This window comes from Lathyrus oleraceus, chromosome 7 (genome assembly GCF_024323335.1).
Source record: "Lathyrus oleraceus cultivar Zhongwan6 chromosome 7, CAAS_Psat_ZW6_1.0, whole genome shotgun sequence".
NCBI classification, from domain to species: domain Eukaryota; kingdom Viridiplantae; phylum Streptophyta; class Magnoliopsida; order Fabales; family Fabaceae; genus Lathyrus; species Lathyrus oleraceus.
In genome coordinates, this window is record NC_066585.1 from 378,988,705 (window position 1) to 378,994,704 (window position 6,000).

Sequence of the window (6,000 nt, forward strand, 5' to 3'; positions counted from 1 at the left end):
CTATCTCTTTCTTTCCTCTGACATCCTCTGGAAAGTACTTCCTCAGGAATCTCTCTCTGAACACCGCCCAAGTGATCTCAGCACTCCCAGCAGCTTCCAACTCAGTGCGGACAGCAACCCACCAATCATCTGCTTCCTCTGACAGCATATGCGTACCGAACCTGACCTTCTGGTTATCGGCACACTCAGTCACTCGGAAGATCCTCTCGATCTCCTTCAACCACTTCTGAGCACCATCTGGATCGTATGCTCCCTTGAACATTGGAGGATTGTTCTTCTGGAACTCACTCAGTTGACGAGCAGCTCCCAATCCCACAACATTCGGATTCCCTCCAAGTACTCCAACTAGCATACCCAGAGCCTCAGCAATCGCAGCATCGTCTCTACCTCTTCCAGCCATCTCTATTCTGAAGACCAAACAAGCTAAAACAATAAGTACTGATAGGGTTACACAACACCTATCACATACAGGGAAACAGAATAATTACGACTCGACTCGACCGACTATGCTCTGATACCACTTATGTAACACCCTTCTAAAATACCCCAATAATTAATTAATTCAACAAAATATAAATCATAGTAGATATGCAATTTAAGGGTGTCACACTTGACACTTCACACCATTCACCATAATAACTTGTCATGCTCATTTATTAATCAAAATAAAACATTGCACAATTCGCAGCGGATAGAGATCAAATCAATCATGCAAACCATGTAACACATTACATGTAAAGTTGTTCAACAACCAAAATGAAAACAAAGTAAAACATCCCGTCCCGATGTTACATCTACCATAGCATGACCCACTAAGGAACTACACTAGACTCCAAGCACTAGCTTCTACTCAATCACTGCTCGTTACCTGAAACATAGTTGTAAGGGTGAGTTCCTCAATCGATATAATAAGCATTATAAAATATCATGTAATGCTAAGTAAATTAACATATTTCATCACCCTAATCATATCACACATTCAGCAACGGCAACATCAACTCATAATCATACTCAACACAACACAACACAAAACACACGTATAATATTGGAATACATCCATTCATATTATACGTCATCCATACATTATGCAATGAGACTCCATGCATGCGGTACCGACTATTCGTGAACACATAGTTCAACCTCACCGATCAAACCCAGATACGGCTACCAAGCTCACTAGTCCCACTCATTTGAGACCTAGTGGCTCACTCACTAATTCCTCACCATGGGAATTAGCAACCACCATAAAGGCCATGCTATGCACGCTAAATCACCTAGCATGCAAACATCAACAACAATCCACAACAACTCACTCACTAATTCCCCACCATGGGAATTAGCTACCACCATAAAGGCCATGCTATACACGCTAAATCACCTAGCATGCAAACATCAACAACAATCCAAGATAGACATATGCTCACACTCTAAGCCATAAACAGTCCATCCACAATTGCATACATAATAGATATATTCACAACATTATGCATACCATCATACATTATCAGCATATTTATCACAGAATCATATCATGTCATGCCAAATAATAAATTACAGTATTAGCACACTCTACTAATACCCCTACTGCTCAAAACAATGGGAAATGATCCCTACTATATCATACACCAATATAGGCCAATCATCAACTATGTACACAATATTTGAATATCAAATTTTCACTTTTCCAATAGTGTTAACCGGTTAACGCCCTTGGTTAACCGGTTAACGCAAAACAGAACACGCTTCCTGGCACATTTTAACAGTGTTAACCGGTTAACGCCCTGGGTTAACCGGTTAACGCAAGATAGACAGCAATTTCTCATAATTCATAACAGTGTTAACCAGTTAACACCCTGCGTTAACCGGTTAAAGCAAGACAAAAAGCTGTTCCTGCGCTAACACGAACAGAATGCAGAATCCCCCGCATTTTTCGCCGTCGGAGGACTTCCGGACCTCCGATTTCGATTCCGTAAAAAGCTACACGTCCAGAAAACTACGACTCATCCAAATACGGATCCATTCACGGTTTTAACGTAATTTATTCATCACAATTTACAACATTCATCATCCTGATTAGGGTCAATTCAATGGCTTATTACTACCCATTACATGTTAACCCATAATACCCATTAAACGACGATAAACCCCCCTTACCTGAGTTAATCCGGCAAATCCTTTAACTTCAAGCTTTTCCCTTCTTCAACCCTTGTTCTCTTGCTCTTCCTCTTTGCCCTTTTCTCACTTTCTGTCGCTTCTCTGGTTTTCACGTGAAAAACCCTTTTTACCAAATGGAACTCTTTATATATATTCCAACTTTATTATTCCAATAATAATAATCCAATAATATTCCAATTATTTAATTAAATTAATAAATATACTATTAACTTAAATTAAATAATTATCATATTTTATCGGGGTGTTACAGATACTCTCTCTTTGGTATTCTGTCCAGTAGCCCGTAGTTGTAAATCCTATTTGATTTCTCTCCCCAGTAGGTTATTCTTACCCAATAACCGGTAACGAATACACCTCTTTTTCTCAGCAAGTCATCCTTGATATGTTTACCCTAACCGGTAACGGATGTCCCTCTGCCAGAGTGTATTATCTTTCTACCCAGTAACTAGTAGTAGATGATATATCGCTTGTACTCCTGTTTTGAAGTCCATTCTTCCCCCAATTGAGTTTGAGTGTGTATTTCCTCAGTGGAATTTCCTTTTCCTGTTTGGTTCGATTATTTCAGTTTTGTTCTGATCTATTCCTATCCCCTGCAGATATTCCCTTATCCCCAGACCGAGTCCTTCCATTGATTTATTTTTGTGGAAAACCCCTCGTGTCTCCAACAATTTTCAAGTTGTAGCTTGGCCTATGCATAGCTTGTTATCCCCCCAGAGTCTTTATCTCCCCAATGAGTTTTCCTTACGGAATGCAGTTTGCTCCTGTGGACTTTCAGTCTCTTCCGGATTCTTTTCCTTTGTGGCAATGTATTCCACATAGAGGTTGTTTTAACATTCATATCATATACATCATGAGGTCTCTTAGGGACCAAAATTTGTTTCTAGATGTTGTTATTTAAGTCCATTCTACTAAGTTGATACAAATATTTTAACCTTCGCATCCTCGGCTAGAATGTCCTTAAATAGGGGCAGCTGTAAGACCCGAATTTTGACCCTAAGATCCCTCATGCTATCTCATCGTATGCATTGGCTTAGGGATCACACCTTGGCATCCTCCTTACCCCTCATTCATTGGGTTTGCATTGGGAGAGATCACCAAGCACATTTTGATTGTATTATACTTTGTTTTTCATTATTTACTAACCAAAATGCCAAAAATATGTCTATGTATAGCTTTGTTTCTTTTGTAGGTAGTGTGTGCATCACTCAATGCTTTATCAAGCTCACAATTAGGGTTTGAGACCCTCAGTGCAAGGAGATCAATCAAGGAATGGTTCACGTTGGTTCTATACATCATATATGGATCCCCATGATCTTCATTTATCATTTTGATCAACAAATCATCAAGAGTTTAAAGCTTGTTTGCCTTGGAAGCCCTAATTCATCTAGGTATCTTGTGTGATTTCCTCAGCAAGTTTCTTCAGTAATTGATCAAATATTTCGAGGGATACTTCATATTACATCATCTTATCCATATATGATTATCCATGATCTCAAAATATCAATAAAACTTCAAGTTTGCAAGATGGTTCAAGGTGGTTGACCAGAGAAAGTCACCTGGTCAAAACTGGGGTTCCCTAGACCCTATCTCCTACAATTTTTGTCATATGAAAATGATTCCAAGAGAAACTTTATTATTTATTACATTCCAAACCACTTTCATGTTTATGTAAAGAGCTAGTTTTTCTTAGAAATTCTATTTTTTATGGTGAAAGATTATAGGTCATTTTGTTTGTGCCCTAGTTAGGAGGTCAAATTCCAAGCACCATAACTTGCTCAATTTTCATGATATGAAAGCCATCCAAGTTTCATGATCAATTTCAAGATGTTCTCTCCAACTTTTATTCTTTAAGAAAATTCAAATTCAACTTGAAAAGGCATGTTCCAAGAGGAAACATTATAGGTCATTTTGGACCATCACCATTGAACAAACAATTTTCCTCAACTTCTAAAATGCATAACTCCCTCATGCCAAATCCAAATTAGGTCAAATTTATGATCTAGTTGAATAGGTTTGAAAGAGATACAACTTTAATGGAGGAACTTTTTCCATTTTAAGCTCATAGAAAAAGTTGTTCAAGGTGGAAGAAGTGAACATTTGACTTGGTACTTAGAAAAATATCAATTATGTTTGATTTTTCAAACTTCCACCTCAAAATTCATCATGATCCAAGCTTCAAATGGAAAAGTGTTCAAGATGAAAGTTGTTCCCCTTGATCTCACCTTTCCAAAAAGTTCAAAATCACTTCATTTGGACAAGGTTTGAATGACTTGCGCATGGTTACTTTTCATGGTTCCATTTGGATGAATCTCATTACCACTTCTCAATTTCAAATGCATGGCTTCATATTACACTTTCAGCATCACTCGTGATCACTTTTGGACCTAATTACATCATTTCATGGGCCTATCACACGCCCATGCAAGCATGCACATGAGAATTACTATTTTTGGTATTTGAATGGAAGTGTGTGAAAATCAATTGCCAAGCCTATAAATACATTGCCTCATGCTCAGAATTAGGGACACCTTGCCCAAGCTTTGCTCCTGCAACCTTTCCATCACCATTAGAGGATAAAATTTAAGGTTTTCAATTAAAAATTTAGTTTCACTTTCACTTTTGTTTTAAAGTTGAAACTCCAAGAATCCAAGTCATTTGAGCTCTCAATTCACCTCCTGCAATCAAGTGGAAGAAAGCCCAAGCAAATTGAGATCCAAATCGAGCTTCATCACTGCAAATAGATGGTAAAATTTGCCAAACTTTGTATCTTCTATTCTCTCTCAATTCTTCACCGTTATCTTTGATTGTTGGTTGGCTGAAGTCCTACCAATGTAGGAAACAAGGTTGAGTTGCTTTGAGGTTAAATCGAATTAACTCAGATCATGAACCTCAAGTTTCAAATCCATGTATCTTTCAATATACTTGGAATTGGAAGAAATGAAGGTCAGATTCGTGCTCCTGGGCATTTTTCCTTCAAAAACATGTACTCCCTTTTCATTTTTCATTTGGTTGAGGGTGGACCAGTCCGGTGAGGTCCACTGGAGAAGATGACCGGAGCTAGGGCTTCGGTGGTGTGTTGGTATGACCTGAACCATCTGATATCACATTCATGTTTTAATCCTGGCCCTTGTTTTGTTTGACTCATGTTACTACGTGTTTGACTCAGGTGTTTGGTGCACTCTTGCGAGTGGCCATCATATCTGCCACCTCAATTAATGAGGGAGACCTGATGGCCCTTGTTTTTTTTAATTTCATTTTATTTTCTGATTTTTCATTTAATCCCTTTATTTTGTTTAATTCATATTAATTTCATTTTTTATCCAAAAAATATGGGACTTTCACCAAAAATATTTAAATATTTTTCTCTTCCATATTTTGAATTAAAATTATTTTTTGGATTAATTTTGATATTTTTCAAGAATTAAATTTTTTTGTGTATATTTTTAATTGTTTAAAAATACTTCTGAATTTTTAAAAATTGTGAAATTTTTTGTCTAAAGTCCGTGTTGTTTGACCTAGGATAAATCCCTTGGCTATTTATTTGGTGTTTTGAAGGGATTTTAGGTTTTGACCAAGTTAAAATGGATTTTAATCCATTTTTAAATTGATTTTTTAATTGATTAAATGTATTAAAATGTTGTTGTGCCATTTTTATGGTCTAGTGTTATTTGACTTTCTGTTTGGGCTTTGGTCAAGATTGATTTGACTTTTTTTGGATCAAAACCATTGGATTTAGGGGATTAATGAAATGTACATTTCATCTTCCAAAATGAATGGATGGTTTTGATTTGATGAAATTCCTCCCATGATCAATTTGTGCTTCTA